The 26,882-nt window shown below is 37.0% G+C and overlaps 1 pseudogene; it reads left to right on the top strand.

Moving 5' to 3' along the window:
- The first annotated feature begins 2,176 nt into the window (after positions 1 to 2,176).
- On the top strand, positions 2,177 to 24,922 carry LOC113098247 (ATP-binding cassette sub-family A member 1-like; annotated as a pseudogene).
- The last annotated feature ends 1,960 nt before the right edge of the window (positions 24,923 to 26,882 follow it).

Below are 26,882 nucleotides of genomic sequence, written 5' to 3'. Positions count from 1 at the left end.
TATATTTTCATCAAGTTTGAATATGCTTTGAGCCTTTTTTATTTAATTTTTTATAAATGACTTGAAAACGTATATTTTAGCTTGTACCTTTTCATGTTCCACCAGAGTTGGTTGGGTTTGCAGTTACAAAGGGCTAAATGTCATGTCATTTTTGGCTGAACTATGTTATGTTTTTTTGCCCTTTTCAGCAATTGTACTGTTCCATAGCGAACACATCTCCTAGCATAAAGTGACTTATTCTAATTATCAGTTAATCCTTGTAAGTATATAACGAAAGGTTAATGCCCATCAGTCTTTGAGGATTTGTTGGGACAGTGCAATTTTTCCACTGGGAGAGGAGGAAGTGGGTGGATGAATGAAGGATCAAGCCTTTTATACCAAGCCATGACAAGTAACTCTCAGGCATTGTGTGGGTGTAAATATGCACAAACATCCCAGAATCCATTCCTTTAGCATTACCTGCCCTATTCACTTAGTGTGTGCTGGGTATACAGCATGAATTGTCTTCTTCCCGTTCACAGGACTTCTCTTCTTCACGCTAAGTGAGCTTTAATTGCATTTCTCTGCCTAATGGAGAAAAGGTTTGCACAGACCAACATCACAGAATGTCTGTGGTATAAATATACAGAATGTTTTTACCAAAAAGTGAAGTATGATGACATTTTTAGATCTCTGACGGAGTGAAATGGGGAGATTACTTCATTGTTTTCAAAGATGACAGACAAAAACAGGATCAAATGGTCCAAAACTTACCTAAATTCACAGTTAACCGTAAATACACCTTCAGAATAGAGTTCAGAAAATTCTCAAGGAAAAAGAGCCATGGCAGTCCAGCCTGTTCAATTAAAGCTTCATTATTGTCGTGTATAACAATAGGAATGCTTTGAACTCGCCTTCCAGTCACTGTGGGGCTCGTCGTGGCATCCGCATGCTGAGATCTCATACATTTTTGTCTTTATTCTCCTCTTTTGATTACAACTAATGGCAACAGACATAAAAGGGTTGAGTTCTCTGGGTTTAGGTTATATTTATCGCTTGAACCCATTCGCACCTAGATCTTTTGCTATGATTAGCTGTGATGCTGAATTCACAAAGAGCTTTAAATAGCTGCTTTACATTAGCCTAATAATAAATTACAACGTTTATGAAAAAACATCATGCCCAGAATATGATGCTAATTGTTGTAATGGACAAAGAAAATTGTAATGGTTCTGTTTGTTATTGAGGGTTGAGTTGAGCAAAATGTTGACATAGCTGTCCTGATCACTACGACTTAGATGGTTTGTGCAGTTTCTGGAAAACAGAAACATAAAGGGACACTACTGTTCAAAAGTTTGGGGTCAGTAAGATGATTTTGTTTACAAGAAATTAATACTTTTATTCAGCAAGGATGCTTTAAAGTGGTCTAAAGTGACAGTAAATACACTTATAACGTTACAAGAGATTTCCGTTCGAAATAAATGCTGTTCTTTTGACTTTTGAACTTTCTATTCATTGAAGAATCAGTTTCCAGAACAACTGTTTTAAACACTGATGATAATAAGATTTCTTGATGAAATCAGCGTATCAGAATGATTTCTGAAGGAGCGTGTCACATTGCAGACTGGAGTAATGATGCTGAACATTCAGCGCTATTTGTCTTCACAGGAATAAATTACATTTAAAAAATAAATAAAAATAAAAAGCCATTTTAAATAATAATACTGTTTCACAATTTTTGTGTTTTTACTTATTTTATAAAATAAATACATTCCTGTGAGCATAAGAAACTTTCAAATACATTTAAAAAATAAAAAATAACAATCTTACCAACCCCAAACTTTTGAATGTCGGAGTGAATTTCAAGACAACAGTTTAAACTGTCTGAGAACTGGATTATGTTTGTTTTTTTCACCACGGCTCATTTAGACTCTTTAGACCCTCTCATTTTATGCTTGCATATACCTGTACTACCTAAAAATGCCTAACAGATGTAATTGGCCATGACTTTACAGATGTCCCTGCACATGTCTTTCAGACCCTAGTTTACTCCCCTATTTCTCTCCCTTTACCCTCTTTTCAAAAGAATAATTTGTGGGGAAGCGATTGAATAGTTCAGGAATCTGCCACCTCCTGGGGCTCCGGCCCTCCCTAGCAACAAACACACTTCCAGCCTTTGTTTCCCTGAACAGCACAGATGGAAGACATGGAGACAGTTGGGCTGCTCCGGGTGAGGGTTATCATGGGTAGTTGTCAGCTAGGTGTGAATGGCTACACTTTTCCATTCACATCAGGTATAACTTTAGACGTATGGATTGGAGATGGGGTTTCTTCTATCAAGCAACATGAGAGACGTCCTCAAATTTACAGACTTGATCCCAGTTTTTACACACACTTCCATAAAAAAAAAGGGATCTGAAAAACGTTTAGTCTGACCAATCTTTGACTTTCAACAGATCCATCTTTGCATTTTAGGATTTTTGTTTCAACTGTGAGTTGTCATATTCAACAGATAATGTAAAAAAGCGACTTCACGTTTTAAGATTCATATGGTTAAGGATTTGCATTATTAGCATCAAACGTTTGAATGATAGTGTGATGCAACAGATTTAAGGAAGGATTTCTCACACAAGTCTGTACAATTTTTCCTGGATTTGTGTGGGCTACTGCAGCCTCTGTTTTAAACTCCAGAACATTTGGGAAACTAGACTCCCTGTACGTTGTTTGTGGAATCACGCGATGAATCCGTCATCACTTCTTTCCACGCCCAGGTCAACCTTACCTGCCGGCCTGCTCAGACATGAACCTGAACCTTGAAAGGGGAACGAAATTTAAGGAGAGCACACGAGTGTGTAGTTAACACTCTCAAAGGCTCTTCACCTGAATGAACAGCTCTAAATTCCAGCATGTGAGAGCATGTACTCTGATTAAAAGTTTGAGGTTTTGTACGAATGCAATTTAAATCTGAACTAATAGTAAATGGGGTGTGTTTCCAAAAACAGTAATCCTAAAATGTGGGGGGGGGGGCGTCTTCTGAAATTAAAAGTCTGGTCAAATTACTGAAAACCGATAACTACAGCCATTGTATGGTGGTTTTGTGAAACATTGCTTAACACGCACACACTAAAGTGGTATGTTTGTCCTTAGGTTTTCAAGCTGAAGGACTTCCTGGGTGAAAATGAAACCCTTTCCATGTTCCTCCAACAAAACGCCTCCTTTTCCCATAATCAGGTGCAGAATATTCTGGAAGCTGATGTAAATCTTGAAAAGGTGAGAATTTGAAAGCATTATTTTCAGAATAAATGGTGGCCATGACTAATTAAGTACTTCTTCCATGCCCAAAGACCCAAACCTCACACTTGCTCTACTGTAACTACACCGCATACAGTTTGGAAGGCATGGTCATAGTTTTTAGGTCCTTTTTGATAGTTTACCCCACACATGCTGCTAAATTGACCCTAGGAATCCGTTAAAGAGAGGCAACCAGCATGCAACTTGATTATTGTTTGTAAATCAATAGCTGTTAGCCATGTGACATGCCCTCGGGACATTACATAATCTAAAGTCCTCATAAATGACCATAGACAGCCTAGTTTTACCCTAATGTAGCCTCTCATTCAAGGCATCTAGTCTAAGTGCCTTATGATTCCCCTGCCCTGATAACAAACTCATGGGTCATATGAAAAGCTCTGTCCCCTTCTATCTCCAAAACCCCTCACAGATCACATAAACACCTTTTGTCTGCTCTCACTCCTACTGCTTATCACCGATGCTCCTCATGTTTCAGGTGCTGATCAAAGGTTTTGGCGTCCATCTGAGAGACATGTGCAGCACCACCACACTTGAGGATTTTGTGAGCATTCCAGACGAAAGGGTGGCGAGATTCACCCAGGAGCTCATCTGCAGCGCTCCCAAAAGCTGGCTAGACCAGGCCGAGGGACACTTCAAGTCCAACTTGGATTTCCTCAAACCTATTAAGGTAAGAAACATCGTACAGTGAATCAAAATGAACAGATTTCATAAATGTTTTTTAATAATAAATAAATTGCTATTACCATAAAATATGTAACATTAAATAAAATTACCATGTATTAAAATTATCATAATGTAAAAAAGAAATATATATATATATATGTCAATGTCATAAATTCCACCCAAAAAAATAAATAAATAATTAAAACATGAATAATAGTAATAAAATGTCTTTTTTTTTGGGGGGGGGGGTATTTATTATTATTATTATTATTATTATGCATTTAAATAATAAATTTATTTTTCTATATATTTTAAATGGTCATTTTTAAGGGTCAAATAATAACGTTTAACTAAGATATTAAATATTTTTAATGAGAATCATAATTGAGAGCAATTTAAAAAAGAGTAATTTAAAAAAGCCACAAAAAAAAAAAAAATTATAAAAGATTATAAACTTTTATGTTTAATAGTCAAGAAAATAATTTTCCAGTGCACAAAAAATCCTAATGGTCCTAAAAGACACTTAATTTTCTACATGCGATTCAGATTTTTACATTCTACCATTTAGCATCTTCATTAAACTTTGTTCATTTCATAAGAGTGTCCAGATTATACATAATTAGTTTTTTGTTGCAGAGGACACAAGCGGTTTTACTGTAGACAAACGTAAATGGCAAGTCTAGAGCTCTAGACGAGTCCAGATGGGGTGGCTTTGTTGTCAGGAAAAGGTGTTAATTAAACTGTTACTTAATAAATTCCCCCACCTTGTGTTTGAGGGTGACAGAGGTCATCATCTTATCACCTAAAGAAGTGCAATAGAGTCCTCCGCTGCTGTTGCTGAGTTGTTAAAAACAAAACCAGGTGACTTTATCATTGGCATGCAATGTGCTGAGACACAAAAAACTCAACAACCAGCTTAAAGGGAAAGAGGAAAAAAGAAAGCACGAATGAGCTGGTTATGACGAGCGTGGGAGGACGCATGTCGCTGCACGTTGCCCTACACACCTACCTTCATATATATCCTGAAGGCACAGCTGGTAGTTACAACAGCTTCAGTTCCTCTCTTCTGCTTCTCCCTATGAGCGTTTAAAAGAGATACGAAGATGTCCGTTTGACTCACAGATCTCACTGGTCAACGAAAGATGATTTTGACTCATCTTTAGGATTCTTGGGAGTGAAGTGCAGTGGAAAACCAGATTAATATGTCATCTTAGTTTTATTTCGCTGGCTGATGGCATGTAGAATACATGAAATAAATATGGACTTGTGTAACTTTTATGGTTCTCTGATCATTTACAGACATGCAAATTAGCTAGAAGTAATTACACGAGGGCAACTAAAGGGCAACTAACTAGATCTGATTTAACAGTCATATAAACTCAGTGACACACAATACTGTAGATGACATAACCTATTCAGGTTCATGCATATTATCATTTCATTATAGTCATCTACTATAACTTCACGTAAATTAAAACAGTGTTTCATAAAAAAATATATATATATATATAAAACATAATTTGATAGCATATATATGTTTGTTTTATTTAATGTAATGTAAAACAAAATGTTAATTATATTAATAAAACATATACACTATACTTCTACTTTATTTATTTATTTGTTATGTGTGTGTGTGTGTGTGTGTGTGTGTGTGTGTGTAAATATATATTATATATATGTATATGTACATATGTATATGTATAAATATATAAATTAATCAGTGTATTTAATGAAATCTTTTCTCTGCTTTTTACAGTCAGAGATAAGGACTAATGCCACTGATGTCCGTCTAGTTGCCAAAGCTACAGACAACCTTCTGGAAAGCCTGGGATCACTGGCTGTGGAGGTAGACTTCATATTATTCCCTTATCATCAAAGTGTATGCGTTTATCACTCCAGACAATGTAGAACAATCCTGAGCAGTCCTGTGAAATTTCAAACAACTGCAGTACTTGTAGTTGTCTATCATATTTAAGACAACCAGCACACAGCAAGGCTCTAGAATCATCCCATGAGAGTGTAAGTGACATTTAATGGCGGAACTGCAGGGCCAGTGACGCAGCAGTAAAGGTGTCGCACTGGGCCTGTATGTGTCGATGGGTTCGGTAGGGTCTCGTTTGCCAGCTGTAGCAGTGCACAGCAGGAGGAAGAGAAAGTTGGTTCAGCTCCTAGCTGGACAGATATACAACCAAGCACAGCTGAACAAGCATCCAGAGAGAGAGTAACACAATCTACTCAGCAGTCAGTATCCAAAAACCGCAAGAAAGACGTTTGCTTAACACAGTGAGATGGGCGTTCATGACCTGTTTGCCCATACAAAAGCCTCTCTGTTTTCTGCTCAACTGAGAGGGAAACCTTTGGCTATTCAAGTCTACATGAATGGAGCATTAAAGTCAACCCACTGTCTAGTTCGCTGGCTCACTTTCACGTTTGAGACGGATGGTGAATTCCATTAACCTTTCAATGTGTTGGTAAGAGACTAGACGAAGTGCAAAAAAACATTTTCATTACTCTAGTCTTCAGTGTCACAATATTCTTCAGAAAGCATTGTAATATGTTGGTTTACTGCTCAAGAAACATGTTCTATTATTTTGAAACAGTTATGCTGCTTGCAAGATTCTTTGATGAAAAGATATTGTAAAAGAACAGCATTTATTTGAAATATAGATCTTTTGTAAGATTATAAATGTCTTTGATGTCACTTTTGATCAATTGAATGCGGTTTTTTCTAAATGAGCTTACTTATTGCAGCATTTTGGTTGTGGATCACGATTTCCCAAAAAATATTAAGTAGCAAAAAGTTTCTTGTGCACCAAATTAGCATATTAGTAATAGTATGGGTTCATTCTATTTATTCTGGAACTCAGAAACTGCATGCACCTTTTCTCTGTACAGCTTAGTGAAGTTTAGATGGCCCATTATCCCTTGATTTCTTGCTCTCTCCCCCTCTGTGAGAGTGTTTTGTTTTTGCAGTAGGACATCTGTTGCACCCTCCGCCCTTCATTCTCTGTGCACTTTTACACAAAATCAGCGGCACGTGATTTGTTTGCTTGCTGAGTCAGATCCGTAAGGCTCACATGGTTTTATCCTGCAGAGTTGTATGCCGTACACCACACCTGCTTCAAAACAAAAGACGGGCAGAAGCAATTTACTGGTTCGAACTTACTGCTTACTGCATACTGCCTACTATTTTGTTTAACTGTACACACTATGTACTCGGTATAAATACTGTATACTACAGGAAAAGTAAGAGTAGTGTGCTTAGCAGAACCTCCAAAAAATCAAGTTTACTGAAGAAGTGAAAATACACCTGTAGGAAAGAAAAAGCAATAATAATGTGTTATATTTGTTTCTCTTACACAGCAGGGAGATTAAATGGAGACACACAGACTTTTTCTTAATATTTATAATAAAAATTCTCAAGTGTTCTCAGGGCATTTGTTTTTTTTTAATGTGAAATGTCGTGACCAGCACAGAATAACATTTCTTTTCCTGTCAGCCAACCTCGAAAAGCAAACCTCCCAGCCTAGAAATGCATTTATGAGAGACTTTTATTTTATGTTTGACAAAACCCTTTGTGTGTTGAAAAAGCAGAACCAGCTTTTCATGGGAGGGTTTGTTTGTCTAAAGTGAGTTGTGTTGGGTTTTGTCAGGCCCTTGGGGCATTGACTTTCTGGATTCAGGATTGTTGTGTAAAACCTCTAAACATGAGCTACACAATGACAGTAGCTGTCGAGGATTAGGCAAACACCATCACTAACATTATCTCTCCTAATAGCAGACAATTTTCTCTCTGATGAAATGTTACAGGGATAGTTCACCCAAAATGTACATTCTTCTGTTATTTACTCACTCTCAAAAACTGTATGACTTTATTTCTTGAGTGAAACACAAAAGGAGACGATTGTTTTGCTTCTTTTCAGTTAGGATGAATAGAAACTGGAGCTTTCATGCATCAAAAAGGACACAAAAGCAGCATAAAAGTATCATGACAGCAGTTCAAACTACTTGCGCACTAATATTCCAAAGATCCTTTGGATTTGTGAGTTATTTGATTTAGTTAAAAACAGTTTGAATGATTTGGTCACAAACCAAAGATCTTCAGTGAATAATGACTTGAACTCTGTTCTGTTCCAAATACTGTTACTATTATATGGTTTTAAAAGATTTGGATATAGTGTGCAAGTTTTTTAACTTACTTTTATAATACTTTTTAATGTTTGAAACTGAGAGTGATTAGTCATTTTTCATTATGTGTCCTTTTGTGTTCCATGGAAAAACAAATTCAACAAATTCTTTAAAGATACACCAGTTTAATATAAAACCTGACACGCCTGTTTAACAAACTAACGGAAACCGCTTAAGTAAACTTTGTTCAGCCGTCTTGACTTGGCGATTATAATTGTATCCTCTGTCATTCTTTCAGCTGGCCAGTATGAGGAGCTGGAGTGACCTGCGAAACGAGATCCTGTTTCTGTCAGAAAACGCCACCGGCTCGCCGAGTCTGATGTACCAGGCTGTGTCCCGAATCGTGTGTGGACACCCGGAAGGCGGTGGCCTCAAGATCAAATCCCTCAACTGGTATGAGGACAGCAACTTCCAGGCGCTGTTCGGCAACCACAACGAGAGTGATGACGAACCAGTTTCAGTCTATGACAACACCACCAGTACGTCAAAGCTACAATAGTGTTTAGTTTTTTTATATACTATTTACATTTTTAAATAATATTTAGAATTAGCTTTTGTTTTCATTTTTAGGATTTATGTCCTTTTTTGTCTTTTATTTTTATTTATTGTATTCTTTTATTTTATATATATATATATATATATATATATATATATATATATATATATATATATATATATATATGAAAACTGAAAAACTTTTAGTGCTTTTCTATAGTATTAAGCATCAAATGTTAACTATACATCGGATTGGTTTCTTATTTAAATTATAAAAAAGTAAAAATATGAAGGAAACATTTATTTTTTAAGTTTCTTTCTTATACAAACACACACACACACACACATATATATATATATATATATATAAACAAAAATAAACAAAATGAATTGCGCTTGAAATATGATACTAGCGTACTACACAATAGTGGTACAATATGATGCAGAGCATGCAACATTAAATGAATGTCAAATTAAATGAATGCTAAATTGTCCTTAAATGCATCTTCTTATGTATTGTGCTTCTAGCTCCATACTGTAACAACTTGATGAAGAACATGGAAGCCAGTCCTATCTCTCGAATGATCTGGAGAGCACTGAAACCTCTCTTGATGGGGAAGATCCTCTACACGCCACACAGCCCTGCAACACAGAAGATCATTCATGAGGTAACCATCCTGGAAAAAAAAAATGTGCATGGTACTTGCCCTGATTTGTTGATAAAAATCTTTGTTCTTTCCCAGGTCAACAAGACATTTCAGGAGCTCGGAGTTCTACGAGATTTAGGCGGAATGTGGGAAGAAGCCAGACCGAAGGTTTGGAACTTCATGGAGAACAGTGAAGAAATGGATCTGATGCGGGTATGATCTGCCTAACTCCGATTACTGCCTCCATTTGGCTGGAGTTTACCAATGTTGAAGCTCATTGTAATTTCCATTTCATTGTTCTTCTAAACACAGATCCTTCTTCGAAACAATGCCACTGCTAGTTTCTTCAGTGCCCAGTTGGCTGGGACTCAATGGAGTGTGGAGGATGTTATAAGCTTCTTGTCTAAGCACTCCGAGGACACACGTCCCCATGGGACAGCATTTACGTGGCGGGATGTCTTCAATGAGACGGATCAGGCCATTATGAGCATATCCCGTTTCATGGAGGTCAGAACAGCTCTCTTCATGCTACCTTTTCCTTTCTTTTCTCCTCCTACACGTGTCCTTTCTATCTCATAATCCATCTGTCTCCCACATACATACTTTCACATAAAACACATCAACAACCATTCATAAGTCACATAGCATGTCGCAACCAGCACATTTGTCGAGAGAAAGGCACGTGCAAGAGGTGTTTGTACGTCCTGTTCCAATGAATTGTGTGGTTTTTTTTAGTTAGTAATATGTCTAAGTCAGCAACATGACATATGTTAATATAACAAAATGAGATGTGAAAGATAAAAAGGAAGTGAAAATCAACATGAATGTAGGCTCAAGTGATGTATAACATGACTGGAGAAGACAAACAACACGCAGTCATTTCTAATGGGTCAAAAGTTCCCTTTTACAGTAAAACAAGACCAAGCTATTACGGATCACATAGATTATTCTAGGTCAGCTATAAAAGTTATTGATTAAATCACCCACTGGAGCATGCTTATAATCTAATATGGTCAAATAAAAACAACTCATTATCAAAAGATAGATAAAGCCACATTGTGACTGAATGGTGTTGTTTTTTTCAACAGTGTGTAAACCTGGATAAACTTGAACCTGTGAGCACAGAGGAGAAAATGGTGAACGAGTCCATGATTCTTCTGGATAACAGAAAGTTTTGGGCAGGAATCGTGTTTCTGGACATTCAGTCCAACAGCTCTGAACTTCCCCAACACGTCAATTACAAGATCCGCATGGACATCGACAATGTGGAGCGCACAAACAAGATTAAAGATGGGTAAGTTGGTGTTTTCTTTTCTTAAATGCCCTAGTGATGGAAACGAGACTGTGTGCTATGAAATCACATGCTTATTGTGCTTTTTGCTTGGCAGGTATTGGGATCCCGGTCCTAGGGCTGATCCGTTCGAGGATATGAGGTATATTTGGGGAGGATTTACTTACCTACAGGATATAGTTGAACACAGCATCATCAGAGCAGTTACTGGGACCAAAGAGAAGACTGGTGTTTACATCCAACAGATGCCTTATCCATGTTATGTAGATGATATGTAAGTATTCCACTTCACTGCAAATAAACCAAGTTGAATAAAAGAGACTGCAAATTATGAAGGACTGTCTTTAAACTATTTCCCTTGCAGTAAAAAGACTGCTTCGTGGTAAACTTTCAGAATGTTCTGTAACAGTTGGAAGTGGAACAATTATTTAATAAAATCTTTTTCCTGTAGTTTCCTTCGCATTATGAGCCGTTCCATGCCGCTTTTCATGACTCTGGCCTGGATGTACTCAGTGGCCATCATCATCAAAGGTGTTGTCTATGAGAAGGAGGCCCGGCTCAAGGAGACCATGAGGATTATGGGATTGGACAATGGTATCCTGTGGTTAAGTTGGTTCATTAGCAGCTTCATCCCTCTTCTCATCAGCGCAGGCCTGCTAGTTCTTCTACTCAAGGTACTAAAAAGACAGATCTTAAGACCTTAAGTTGTTTTCTAGGAAGTGCACTTTTAGCCTTACAAAAAAACATTAAGTACTCAAATTTTTGAATTATTACTGTAATGCAATTTTGACTTTTTTTTTTCTTTTATGTAATGAAATTACATTTTTATTAAATTAAATTAGAACAAAATGAATTAAAAACTAAATAAAAATGAAGATGATAAAATAAAAAATATGAAAATAATAAAATATACAAGAAATAATGACAAAAGCACAAAAAATTACTGCAAACAAGTAAATGTAAATGAATAAAAAATGAGAGATAAAGCTAATTCAAAATACTATAATATAAAATAAATAAGTAAATAATACTAACTTAATAATAAGACTTATTATTATTAATACTGTTATTATTGTTATTTTAGTATCTTTGAGATACTATTTTAGTTTGTATTTATATTTTGAACAATTTATTCATATTTATATTTTCATTTTAAGTTTTAGTAATTTAATTATGTTTAGTTCAAGTTCAACATTACAGTTGATAGGAATTTATCTTGGTATGCTCATACATACTTTATGTAGTTTTAGTAAAAAAAATGTACATATATATGCATGTGTGTGTGTTTGTAAAACACATTTTTTTATTTATGTTAGTTTTAGTTATTTAGTTTATATATATATATATATATATATATATATATATATATATATATATATATATATATATATATATATATATATATACATACCCTATAGTAACCCTGATTATTATTATTCATTATAATAAAGATTATTATTCATTATGTGGCATTCTTTAAGAAATCATCATTAATAGAAGCTTAACAGAGTCAATAAAGCTGATTTCTTTTATCTTTCCAGATGGGTAATCTCCTGCCCTACAGTGACCCTGGCGTAGTCTTCCTCTTCCTCGTGTCATTCGCTGTGGTAACCATCATGCAGTGTTTTCTGATCAGTACGGCGTTCGCACGTGCCAACCTGGCAGCGGCTTGCGGGGGCATTATCTACTTCACCCTCTACCTGCCTTATGTGCTCTGTGTGGCTTGGCAAGACTATGTGGGCTTCAGCGCCAAAGTCATTGCTGTAAGTACCAAAAAAACATTTTTTTAAATATCAGTTACAAAGTTCAAATGCGTATGTGTGCAGCGTCATTAATTGTTGGCCTTAGGTTATCATACAGTATATTGCATAAGAAAACTAATTTATACTGCTCTCTTTATCTAAAATGACTTACAGGTGCGATGAGAATATTGTAACTGTAAAATCGCACTTTAAACCCATTGTAGGCTTTGGTTCCGGACTCTAGATTACAAGGAATCTGTACTTGGGTGTTCCTGCTGAAACTAGTTAAATGCTTGTGCTAGATTAAAGGTCTGCGCCACTAATACAAGAGTTCAGTTAGAGGTGAGCCAGTGTTACTGAGATTACTTTGACCAAGGCACTTAACCCTAGATGGATTGATCCTGCGCAGTTACCTGGTTACTTGTCATTAAACTAACTTGCAGCAGACTTATTGCATGAACTCCAGGTCCTGCTGGAAAAACCTGAGATTAAGTGTCCAGCTCAAGGGCACAGATTTAATAGGGAATATCAATCAGTACATTTACAGTACATGGATTTTTGAAAGTAATTTGAACTATTTGAGTTTAACTAAACTATTTTTAAAGATCATGATTTAATCTGACTCAAATCATACCAGATTATTTTTTCTTTTTTATATTATATATTTTTATCTAAACACTCCCAAATCATGATTGTCATGAGAACCAAAATTATATCTGTTTTCCAAGGGAGTTATCAAAATAAAGTGAATTTAAGCTTGAAATAAGAAGTAAATTTGCCTTGTAGGGTTAGAAAAATAAAATAATTGACCTTTTACCTTAATTTTTTTATTCCCAATTTTAAGCATAAACTAAAAAAGCCATACTACTCATTTTATGTAATTTCGCTTCAAGTAAATATATCTTGATTGAATTATTTTTTTTTATATTTGTTCAAGACAAAAATACTGGGTGAGAAATTCCCTATGCATTGTAGATAAACCTTGTCTAGCATTATAAGTGGACTTCAGGTGGAAAAAACTGAACACTACTTACTTTTAATTTGATTGTGTTCACAGAGCTTACTGTCTCCAGTGGCATTTGGATTTGGCTGTGAGTATTTTGCCCTGTTTGAAGAGCAGGGAGTGGGCATCCAATGGAATAACCTCTTCTCCAGCCCAATGGAAGAAGACAACTACAACCTCACCACCTGCCTCATCCTCATGTACTTTGATGCCTTCCTGTATGGGGTCATGACCTGGTACATTGAGGCTGTGTTCCCAGGGCAGTATGGCATTCCCAGGCCATGGTACTTCCCTTTCAGTAAATCCTACTGGTTTGGAGAGAGCAACACAAAAAATACTGCCGTTCATGGAAAGAAGGGCAATGCTGGAGGTAAGAAGTTTTTATAAGTGATACACCAATATTAAAATTCTGAACTGATGATTGTTTTCACATTATGGCCGATTACTGACTATAAAGCTAATTTTTATGCTATTTTTAAAAAGGCAGGTTAGTGTCAGTTTAGATCTTTGAATTTGTTTACTATATATAATCTTCAATACAATTGATTAATTATTTTTTGTGTTGTTGTTGTTGTTTTTTTAAAGCCGTCTGCATTGAAGAGGAACCCACTCACCTTGAATTGGGAGTTTACATTAAGAATCTTGTGAAGGTCTACCGTCATGGCAAAAAGCTAGCAGTCGATGGGTTGACACTTGGCTTCTATGAGGGGCAAATTACTTCTTTCCTAGGTCACAATGGAGCTGGAAAAACCACCACCATGTACGTTTAAATTTCACTTTATATTCACCCTAGATTTGTCACTTTCATAGTAGAATGGTTTCTGAAGGATCATATGGATTGGAGTAATGGCTGCTTAAACTGAGTTTTTTCTTTTTTTGGTTACAATATCTAACCCACCAATTTGCCTTCATTGTTTTAGGTCTATCCTAACTGGCCTATTCCCTCCCACCTCTGGCACTGCATATATCATGGGCAAAGATATTCGCTCAGAGCTCAGTTCCATTAGACGGAGTCTCGGAGTGTGTCCACAACACAACGTCCTCTTCAGCATGTAAGTGCTTTAATTCAAAAACAACACAAGTCACACACTAGTTGATGTTAAGATTTGTATAGTTCTGTGAATTCAAATCTACCTGTCATATTTCAGGTTGACAGTAGAGGAGCACATCTGGTTCTACGCCCGTCTGAAGGGTCTGTCTGAAGAGGATGTGAAGGCTGAGACGGAGCAGATTCTGACTGATACTGGCCTTCCACACAAACGCAAGTCCAGGACCAGCCAGCTGTCAGGTCAGTGCCATTACAGCCTCTGAAATTATAATTTGATGGTTGTTTGATTTGTTGCAAACTGACATTTTTGTGCTCCTCAGGTGGTATGCAGAGGAAACTCTCGGTAGCCCTTGCTTTTGTTGGAGGGTCAAAGGTTGTCATTTTGGACGAGCCCACTGCTGGTGTGGACCCATACGCTCGAAGAGGCATCTGGGACCTTCTTCTGAAGTATCGTACAGGTAACTACTCCATTTGTTTTGTATTTAAAAACAAAGAAAATTTCCATTAGATCTTATTGAATCTATTATTTTTAAAATAATTAATTATGAAGACTGGGTATTTCTTAGGTCGGACTATCCTCCTTTCTACCCATCATATGGATGAAGCAGATATTCTGGGCGATCGTATTGCTATCATCTCCCATGGAAAGCTTTGTTGTGTGGGCTCTTCGCTCTTTCTTAAGACTCAACTTGGAACTGGTTACTATCTTACCTTGGTGAAGAAAAACACTGAGCCTTCTCTCAGCTCATGCAGGAACTCGAGCAGCACTGTGTCCTTTGTTAAGAAAGTAAGTGCACTTCAGTTTGCAAAAACACTTGATGAGCACATTGATTTGTTGTTTCGCTTATAAGCTCATTGTTTTGTAGGATGACAATGCATCTGAGAGCAGTTCGGATGCTGGTCTAGGTAGTGATCAAGAGAGCGAGGCCGCCACTGCGATAGGTAAGACACCACCTGACCTCATACTTTAAAATGATGAATAACTTTTCAATTCCTGAGATTAAAACTGAATCTTCACTAAAGTTTCCAATTTGTTCTGCAGGAACTACATGGCCTGAATCTCCTGTTGTTCCTGTTGATGTAGACCTCATCTCCAGTCTAATCCTGAAGCACGTTCCTGCTTCTCGCATGGTGGAAGACCTCGGTCATGAGATCACATATGTGTTGCCGTACGAGTCTGCCAAAGATGGTGCTTTCGTTGAGCTCTTCCATGACCTGGATGATCGGCTCGCTGACCTTGGCATTTCCAGCTATGGTATCTCAGATACTACACTTGAAGAGGTACTGTATGCGCAGCTTGTCTTGGCTTTCATCTGTCAACAAAAAGCTGTAGGATGTCAGCTATGATTTTATTACTACATATGCAAGTTACTAATCATCTTTCTTGGGTGTCTTTATAGATTTTCCTTAAGGTGGCAGAGGACAGTGGAGTTGACGCTGAAATCATCTCAGGTAAATTTGTACCTCACTATTAGCTCTCTAGTAATCTGAATAAGCAGTACATAGACAAAAATCCAGAAAAGATCTCATCTTGTATTTTTAATTTTGTTAGATGGAACTGTGCCAGTTCCCAGACATAGACGACACGCATTTGGTGCTGACCACCAGAGCTGCCTCAAACCACTGACCGAAGATGATGACAGCAACGACTCTGACGTTGATCCAGGTAAACCTTAAAAGCCCTACAACATCTATAATACTGTATCTTTACAGTAGAGTCAGCCATAATATTCCTGTTGATGTATTTGATCACCAGAATCAAAAGAAACAGACTATTTGAGCGTTTCCAATGGGAAAGGGTCATATCAAGTGAAAGGCTGGAGTTTGAAGAGGCAGCAGTTTGTGGCTTTACTGTGGAAGAGATTTCTGTATGCTCGCCGCTCAAGGAAAGGCTTCTTTGCACAGGTAGGAATGGGAAATATAGTCAGTAAAAAATAAACCTAGTCTCCATTTACCAAAAGCATCATAAGACTAAGCAGATGAAAGAAACTGCCAATGGTTTCTACGAATCCCAAATAAATTGAAAGCCTAAGTAGATCGTAGACACTGTTAGTGCCAGTGGTTTCTTTGATTCCCCAAAACAATGTAAGCCTAAATAGATTGTATACACTATTGGTGGCAATGCTTTCTTTCACAATCCAATTAGATCGTAGAGACTACCGATGCCAGTGGTTTCTATAATCTAGTTAGGCTTATGCTATTTTGGGGATACACAGCCCATGTCAGTACAGTTCAGTTTTGATCACCTCACTTTGATTCTCTTTGCAGATTGTTCTTCCCGCTGTGTTTGTGTGCATTGCTTTGGTATTCAGTCTTATTGTGCCACCATTCGGAAAATATCCCAGCCTGGCTCTCAATCCCTGGATGTATGAAGAACAGTTCACATTTATCAGGTATGACAAGGATGTCCTACTCAACATTTAGTTGAAATAATTGCATGGAACCACTGAAATTAAATACAGTGTATTTTCATTGCAGTGATGATGCTCCACATGATGTAAGCACACAAAAGTTACTCAGCGCTTTATTAGATGATCCTGGCTTTGGAACACGATGCATGGAAGGAGAACCAATTCCGTAAGTATCTTTTTTTCTGTACGTATTAAACCTTTATTTCTTTAACAGCTAATATATTTAATTTAAAAAAAAACTAAGCTTGTCGTCTCCCTTGGTTTTAGTGATGCTCCCTGTACAATGGGCGATGAGGAATGGTCTACACAAGAAGTTTCAGAAAGCGTGATGGAAATTTTCACCTCAACAAACTGGACCATGGACAACCCATCACCTGCTTGTGAATGCAGCTGTAATGGCAAAAAGAAGATGCTTCCAGAATGCCCTGCTGGTGCAGGTGGACTGCCACCTCCTCAGATTAAGATGAGTGAAACTGAGACCCTCCAGAACCTGACGGGACGAAACATCTCAGACTATCTCGTGAAGACCTATGCACAGATCATTGGGAAAAGGTATGGCCTGATAGTCTATCCACATGAAATGAAGTAGTTCAGTATAGCGTCATTCAACACATTAACAGACTGTTTCTTTCATAGCTTAAAAAACAAGATATGGGTGAATGAATTCAGATATGGAGGATTTTCATTGGGAGCTAGAAGCACTCAGGTACTTCCTCCTGCTGAAGAGATCGACGACGCCATCTCCAGAGTCAGGGAAATCTTCCAACTGGGGAAGGTAAGTTGAAACGTTGACTCTTAGGAAATTAATCAGATATTTCTCCGGAATTGTGCATTAAGTATTTCTTCTTATCCTACGATTGTAGGACTCAGGATCAGCGGCCGACCGTTTTTTAAAAAGCCTGTCTGGCTTCATCAATGGGCTGGACACTAAGAATAATGTCAAGGTGAGTCACAACTGGATGACTGCTATTTTTAAACCCATTATAGACATTCTAGTGAACTTGAAATGATCTTTATTGACATTTTTTTCCAGATATGGTTCAATAACAAGGGCTGGCACAGTATTGGAGCCTTCCTCAATGTAATGAACAATGGTATCTTGCGTGCCAACTTACAACCTGGCAGAGACCCCCATCAGTTTGGCATCACTGCGTTTAACCATCCGCTCAATCTGACCAAGGAACAGCTTTCTCAAGTGGCCCTGTAAGCATTGAAACTGAATGAATGCAGTTTAAATAACGTTAAGCAAATTGTTCATGTGGGTCTAATCTCTGAACCCTGATTCTTGGGATTTCAGAATGACCACCTCAGTGGATGTGCTGGTTTCCATCTGTGTGATCTTCGCCATGTCCTTCGTCCCCGCCAGCTTCGTTGTCTTCCTCATTCAGGAGCGAGTGAATAAGGCCAAGCACATGCAGTTTATCAGCGGAGTGCAGCCATACCTCTACTGGCTGGCCAACTTTCTCTGGGATATGGTAAGTGTTTGATTTCACTTTCAAATCTCATAATACACCACTCACCTACTTGGCTGCCGACCCAAAATCTCTAATGCACATTTCTGCCTGTTTTTGGTACAGTGCAATTATGTAGTTCCTGCTACTCTGGTGATCCTGATCTTTGTGTGCTTTCAACAAAAAGCCTACGTCTCTGCAACCAACCTGCCTGTTCTTGCCCTTCTACTGCTTCTTTATGGGTAAGACAGACAGATCCACTTAACTGATAATTCCAGTAAGGAAATAGACAGTCTGATCCCTAGATATTGCTGTGGTCCTACATGGGGCCTCTGTAAATATCTGCAGTGAAAGAGCCCACCCTCGTATAGATAATACACTCTGTTCCGCAGATATGTAAAAACCCCTCTGGGGTCCCATATGGGATTATACATTATACTTTCCAAAGTCAAAAGAGCCCACAACCTGGGAATCTTCCTTAGTGAAAAGAGCCCACCCTCATGTCTCTGTGATATAATAGTATCTAGATACACTTGGGGCCTGACATGGGACCTCAATACAAAGCCAATTTGCACATATAACATTTTCTCTGATAATAAATACTTATTCTTGTCTCTCTTCAGATGGTCCATCACTCCTCTTATGTATCCGGCTTCATTCCTCTTCAAAATCCCCAGCACTGCTTATGTGGTGCTCACTAGTGTCAATATCCTGATTGGGATCAATGGCAGCGTGTCCACTTTTGTCATGGACTTATTTGGAAGTAATGTAAGAAATGTGTTTTTTGGTTTCATCCTAATGCAGTCTTACGATTTGCTATTCTTAGCAGTAATTCTCAAGCACACAACATGATTTCTAATGCGGCTCATCCTCTGCTGCAGGAGGTTGGTGGCCTAAATGACATCCTGAAGAACGTTTTGCTCATCTTCCCGCATTTCTGCCTGGGTCGAGGTCTCATCGACATGGTGAAGAATCAGGCCATGGCTGATGCCCTGGAGAGATTTGGTAAGATTAGCTTGCTCCACTTAAAATTGTATAGGATAGTTCAACCGGAAATGAACATTTTCATTAATTTCTCACCCTCATGTCGTTCCAAACCCGTAAGACCTTCATTCATCTTTGAAACAGATATTTCTGATGAATTCTGAGAGCTCTCTGACCCTACCATTGACAGCAAGGATCCTAACACGATCAAGGCTCAGAAACATAGCAAAGACATTATTAAAATAATCCATGTGACATCAGTGGTTTAACCATCATTTTACAAAGCTACAAAGATATTTTTTGTGCGCAAAGAAACAAAAATAATGACCAATTTATTCAACAATTCATGCAATGTATGTATATGGATATGCTGTTTACTTTTCAGATCAAAGCGTAAACAATGTAAACAGCGTATTTGCATACGGTGCTGCTGACGCAGAACAGCAAATGTTGTTTACGTATGTTATACTATCCAAAATGGTGCTATAGGGAGGAGGAGATGAGTTGTTGAATTAAGTATTTTTTTTTCTTTACACACAAAAAGTGTACTTGTAGCTTCATAAAATTATGGTTGAACCACTGATGTCACATTTTTCTGAGCCTTGATATTGTCTATGGGAGAGTCAGAGAGCTCTCAGAATTCATCAAAAATACTATCCCTTTAAATTTTTTTGACAAAGATTCCATGAATAAGAGCAAAGAAGTTCAGAGTTTGACCTCATCAGCTTGATCTATGTCTACTGTCTACTAAGGGTCATTATTATAGATGCTGAATGTTCTCTTACTTTGCATTAGGTGAGAACCGTTTCCGTTCTCCATTGGAGTGGGACATGGTGGGCAAGAATCTTTTTGCTATGGCTGTGGAAGGATTGGTTTTCTTCATCATCACAGTCCTTATCCAGTACCGTTTTTTCTTTAAACCCAAGTAAGCAACATCACAACACGACTTTCTGAAACAAATTACATTTATATGAAATGCTAATGAAATTATGGATAAGAAGATTTAAGAAGATGTTTTAATCATTTTCCACAGGTCTTTAAGTGCCAAGTTGACTCCGATTGGAGAGGAAGATGAGGATGTGGCCAGAGAGAGGCAGAGAATCATGAGTGGAGCTGGACAGGGAGACATTCTTGAACTCAGACAACTCACTAAGGTCTGCCGAAATCCTCTGCTGATGATCACAGACATCAACTTTAGTATTTCAAATTTAGTCAAATAAATGGGGCCCTCATCATTATGTCATCCTTGTCTTTTTCAGGTGTACAAGCGGAAACAGAAGCCCGCTGTCGATCGTCTGTGTGTTGGCATTCCTCCAGGAGAGGTAATTGATGACAGCTGGCTCATGATCAGCCTCATCCGAATGAGTCACGTCTAGTGTAAGACCACAAACTTTTCTTTCCTCCTTCTTTCAGTGTTTTGGTCTGCTTGGTGTCAACGGAGCTGGAAAGACAAGTACTTTTAAAATGCTGACTGGAGACTCTGTGGTCACCAAAGGAGAAGCATTCTTGGCTGGGAAAAGGTATGGACAGTAAAATACATTTAGTTATTAAATTAGAACAGATGGTACTTCCTTATAGCAACTTAGTCTGTTTTAAACACATAGGTCATAGGTTAATCTTAAAATTCTGTGAGTGTGAATGCATTGTTTGATGACCTTGCTCTTTCTCAATTCTAGTATACTCCGAGAAATAGATGAAGTACATCAGAACATGGGCTACTGCCCTCAGTTTGATGCCATCAATGATCTGCTGACAGGACGGGAACACCTGGAATTCTATGCCATCCTGCGCGGTGTACCCGAGAATCAAGTTTGTGAGGTGAGCAGAGTATATGAACTAAAATTAGTTTTTAAACAGTGATTTGTTATCATTTTATTATTTGAATATAATTTTAGTTATATTTTAATATAATTTCAAGGTATGTGAGATTTAGGGTGAATCATATAGGTCCCTGTCATATTTAACCCCAAATAAAAAATAAACCCTGAAATTGTACATGCTCCAAAAAATAAAATGAGACCTATGTTGTCACATTTGACATGTATAATTTAACAAGTAGGTGCTTGACCATCATATTGTTCATTTAAAAAAAATAAATAAATAAAAGCATTTAGACAGACTTAAAGGTATGCTGATTTAATTAAAAAATAATTGTACAAAATATAAAAATACTGTATTTCAGTAATAATTTCCACTGACAATACATTGAATTACAAAAATATATATATATTGCATAAATGTTTTGCATTTTGACCATTAACCACATTTCCCCATAATTCTCATCTCATTATTGTCATGCATAAGAATTATTTATACAGCCTTCAACTTATGCTGATTTAAACTTAAAATACACAAAAAATATGAAAAAGGGAAAACATTTATATATTATAGTAATGATAAATCACAATTAAGAACAAACTGAATTCCAAAAAATAGGATATACATACATACAGTATATATATATATATATATATATATATATATATATATATATATATATATATATATATATATTATATATATATATATATATATATATATATATACAATGTTTTCTTGTTTTTTATAATAATATAATATAATATAATAAATTCCTTGATTTTACGTTAAATGTGACCTGGTTTTGTGAGATTAACCCTAATAGGAACTATTAATATGTTGTTTCTTGGGCAGGTGGCGGAGTGGGGTATCCGTAAACTAGGCCTCGTGAAGTACGTGGATAAGAAAGCAGGAAGCTACAGTGGTGGCAACATGCGCAAACTCTCCACCGCCATATCACTCATTGGAGCCCCACCAGTGGTCTTCCTGGTATGTGCAACTCCTCAAACACACACACACACACACACACGTATACACAAAGACACTTACACAACTGGCTCGATGTCTTATGCCTCCCAGGGTGAATGTCTGCAAAAGAATCAACAAAAACAACATTAGTCTAGATCAAATGACCACTGTTTGGTTATTCTCTCAGCTGGTTTTCCTGCTCTGGTTGTATAAGAAGTTCAAGACTATGACACCCCCAGAGCTAAACTACCCTGACCTCTTTAGCCTTTGCTTTCAGAGAGGCCTCACAATGGGTTGATTACACAAAGATCACATGAGCACACTTGATAGCCAGCAAGCCTGTTTCAGTTCACTTGAGTGTGCGATACACTTGTGAAGAAAAGATGGTGTAGCTAATCAGTGTGTGTTTCCTGTTGAAACATGGTCAAATCTGAGCCTGGCTGTGCTTTTGGTTACAGGATGAGCCCACCACTGGAATGGACCCCAAAGCACGACGAGCACTGTGGAACTGCATCCACAGCGTCATCAAAGAGGGACGCTCTGTCGTACTTACCTCACACAGGTACATTCACCACAGTCAAAGTTTATGCACTTAAACTGAACACTAACAGTCAGCTAAAGTTATAGACAAGGACGTTAAGTGAGCTAATGCTAGACAGCTACACTGGCCGCGTTAATGATAGTATTGTTTTCCTCTAAAATCTCCATGTCTTCTTAGTTTAGCTTCAATTTATGCTAAGCTTAGACTTTCATCTATCACTAGAGGGCAGTATTTAATCGGTTTTCTTCCACACTAACCTGTGTTCTGTTCACTCTTTAGTATGGAGGAATGTGAAGCGCTGTGCACCAGGATGGCCATCATGGTGAACGGCAGGTTCCGCTGTCTGGGTAGCGTCCAGCACCTGAAGAACAGGTAAGATCCTGAATAATAGAGTGCAGCGACCGGGTTCTAGAAGCAAGAATCTCATTCATTTCCTGCACTGGGGAATTGGTTTTCAAAATGTATAGACAGACCTAATGTGTGCTGTGAGGTTGTTAGTCGATCATCTATGCTTTTGTTGAGTTCATCAGTTCAAACTGTTCGTTTTTTTAAATTGTGTGTAACAATGGAATTCTTGTGGAAAAACTACATTACCCATGATTCTGCAAAACAATCTCTACCAATCAGAGAGCAGCAACAAATCAATAGTTTTATATTTGTCATTTTAATCAATTTTGTCATTACCAATGCTTCATGAGATTGTAGTTCTTTCCCTCATTTGAAATGATTAAGTACACAGCCTTTTTGTCCAAATTTCATAGATTTTTTGACTCTAAATTACAGTTTTTTGATTCACCTTTTAGGTGGATGGTTTGGTTCATGCTATATTTAAACTATTAAAGGTATAGTGTGTTAATTCTGCTCATTAGCGGCGTCATTAATTGCAAAAATAATGACTCAAATCAAGAACATTAAGCATAAAGCATACATTACTTTTACACATGTGGGAGGGCTTTGATGCATATATATGTATGTGACATCACTTGCTCCTCTTCCTGCAGATTTGGCGATGGGTACACCATAATTCTGAAGGTTGCGGGCCCAGATCCTGACTGCAGCCGGTGATGAAGTTCATTGAGAGCGAGCTGCCAGGAAGCACCCTGAAAGAAAAACACAGAAACATGCTGCAATACCAGCTTCCCTCGTCCCTCACCTCCCTCGCTCACATCTTCAGCATCCTCGCTAAGAACAAAGAGTTTCTCAGGATAGAAGACTACTCTGTGTCCCAAACCACTCTGGACCAGGTGAGGGGGCATTTCCAACCCTAAAATATAACTGGCACATTTCTGATTAGGGTTTATGTACTGGGGACAAGAGGAAGTTAAACAACAGTCAACTGTTTGAAAGGATAGTCATCATTACAGACAGAGTTTTTATTTCTTGGTGGACTGTCCTTTTGGGACATGGCATATGATAAGTATTCATTAAAGACAGCAAAAAATTGGTACTACAACAACGTAGTATAATTAACTAAAACTTAAGCCATTAAAAACCTTTGTATTACTTAAAATGAAATAAACGCTAACTGCATTTAAAAATATATATATTTATTTTAGCTAATTGCCAAGGCAGCATTTTTCATGTTAAAGCTTAACACGATGTATTACAATAACTAAAAGAAAAACTTAAATAAAAATAAATAAATATCTTAAAAGTTTGTGGAAGAATATAAAATATTAAAGTTACTACTAAAATATGGCAAAAGCCCAACATAACCACGAAAAGTTTAACTAATTAAAATTGCAAAAGACTCAAAATATTAATAAAAAGACAAAAGATTATCTCAATGCTTAGAAAATAACATTGATTCACAACACATTTAATTCCCATAGTATTAAAAGTGAATGTTTGGCAGTAAATAATGTTAAATAATTATTGGATAAAATTACTTTTTCAGCAGAAAAGTTAGATATTTTTACATTTTTGATTTAAAATAAGGAAAATTACAACAATTTAAAAACTTTTTTGTAAAAAGAACTGTTTTATATAAATGTCTGCCTTTAAATCTCATAAACTAGTATAGTATTTAGTATATAATAATATTTATTATGTTTCTTTTTTTATCTTGTTGTGATTACTAAATACTCTTCTTCCCAATCATCAGGTATTTGTTAACTTTGCCATGGACCAGAGTGACGATCACTCAGACAGCTCCATTCATCGTAAAGACACAGCAATCAACATGGCCCTCCTGAGCCCTCTGTCTGCTAAAGAGAACACGGAGAAGCCAGTAGAAAGCTTTGTGTGAGCCGGAGACTCTCTTTACACTACATGCTAACTGAAACAAGTGGATTCCACATATTTCACAATGTTTCTGTGGCCTTTGAGTTGCGGTCTGCCGTTCTGACCTCTGTGTGAAGATAAACGTCTTCACCGGTCAGCGAGAAGCAGATACTGCAGCTGAGACACTCAATGCAAGTCAATGCAAAAAGAAATTAAAAAGACTTCCCTCGTGTTTCTAGCCTGGCTGAATCCAAACCACGTTAGTCACAGTGTTAAAAACTTGAAGCCAAAATTTCTGGACAGACTCTATTTTGTGCAGTCGTCGACAGAGATCGATTTTCATCGTGCAATATAATCGGCTCGATGGAATATACCAATGATCGATAATTCAGGGTCAGTGTATTTGTATTTTATTTTTTATTAAGACTAGAAGACTGGGAATCACATGCTGAAGAATCAGAATCGTTTGTGTGGCCCAGGGCTGAACTGCAAAACTGGAAACTGTACTATGTTAAAATGATTTTGTCCTTGATATGTCTTTATTTATAAACAAGCAATTGTTTTAGGTGTTTTAAATAGTCAGAAGGGGCATTATTTTATAGGCTGTTCTATCCAAGAGTGCCTCATGTTATCTTAATACTTGTCTTTGTGCATGGGCGAAACAAAAAAGTGATTGACTTCGTAGTAAAAAAAAAAATATATATATATATAAAAATAATAAAAGAAAGTTTATACAACTAAGCTTTTGGGTTACAATATGTAACATACCTCGACTGACAAGGGACATCCTAGTGGATGCTCCAGGAGTCGCATGAACAACTTCGAAGGAAATCATTTAAAACATACCATTTATGTGCCTTCTTTCATATAAGGGCATCTGGTCTGCCCTTCATTGGATCTCTGGACAATTAAATTCAGAAATCAATAAACAACACTGATTCCAGCTGTATAACATAGCTGTTCATTACAGTAAGTGTGATCTCTGTCCATACATTGGATTGTTAAATCAGTATTTTGGATCTCATTGGGATTGGCGACAGCGTTGTCCGCCTTTCATCCAAGCACTTTACTTGCTGTGTTAATTGGAATTTATTTAAAGTCAAAATGTGTTAATTTTTTTTGCACTGGATTCTCCACAGACAATGTTTTTACTGTTTGTCATTTACGGTTTAGTATTGGTTTGGGTTCGACCAAAACCACAGAACAACAACAACAAAAAAAACCTTCAAGGAAAAAAACGTTTTAGTGCCACAGTGATGTTCCTCATTTAATACCTGTTTACATTTCAAATTTATGGCTGTGGATTGTATGTTACTCGCTTTGTACACTTACTGTATTTAAACAATTAAATGACAATTCTACAACCCTAACACTGTTTGATCTGTGACGTTCAACAGATGGTTTGTTTTCAGCGTCAGACTGCTTAAAATGTAACCAAAAGAAGCTATTGATGAAAAAATGCACATTTTGACATTTCTGACTTTGATATGTAAGCATTTATTAGAAACAGAATGACATTGTGAAACACTGTGCAGTAGCTTGAAGACAGAAGTCTTACTGTGATGCAAAGCATTATTTTGATTCACAATCATTATTTGACCATCAGCAGAAACTTGCTAGAATTTAATCGGTTTATCAGTTCACTGATCTCATGCACTGCATAATTACAAATTTCCTCTACATTTACATAAGTCAAAAGTCAAAGCATGAAGCCATTTTATTTCATTGGTGAGAAAGCGCAGGGGAACATGAGTTTGTTCTTCTGTGATACCAGGTACACCGCACTTTCCCTTACTGCAAAAAAATAGAAAATACAAACAGTAAAATAGAAATATATAATTATTTCAGAGACAGAAATTCCCAGAATGCTCTGATAATAATGGTATGATAATGTCCTGTGTAATGAGTTATATTTAAGATTGACCTGCCGCCACCACTCTGGCGTCTTCATGAGATGTACGCCGTATCGATGCCCGCTCGTCTCCACTCTCATACCACCATAAAACATGCACTGTGCATGGAAATAACAGAACATAAATATATATAATATATATATATATATATATATATATATATATATTATATATATATATATATATATATATATATATATA

This window comes from Carassius auratus, unplaced genomic scaffold, assembly GCF_003368295.1.
Source record: "Carassius auratus strain Wakin unplaced genomic scaffold, ASM336829v1 scaf_tig00216449, whole genome shotgun sequence".
Taxonomy (NCBI): domain Eukaryota; kingdom Metazoa; phylum Chordata; class Actinopteri; order Cypriniformes; family Cyprinidae; genus Carassius; species Carassius auratus.
The sequence above is the reverse complement of the archived record's forward strand: the minus strand, read 5'-3'. Positions and strand labels throughout refer to the sequence as shown.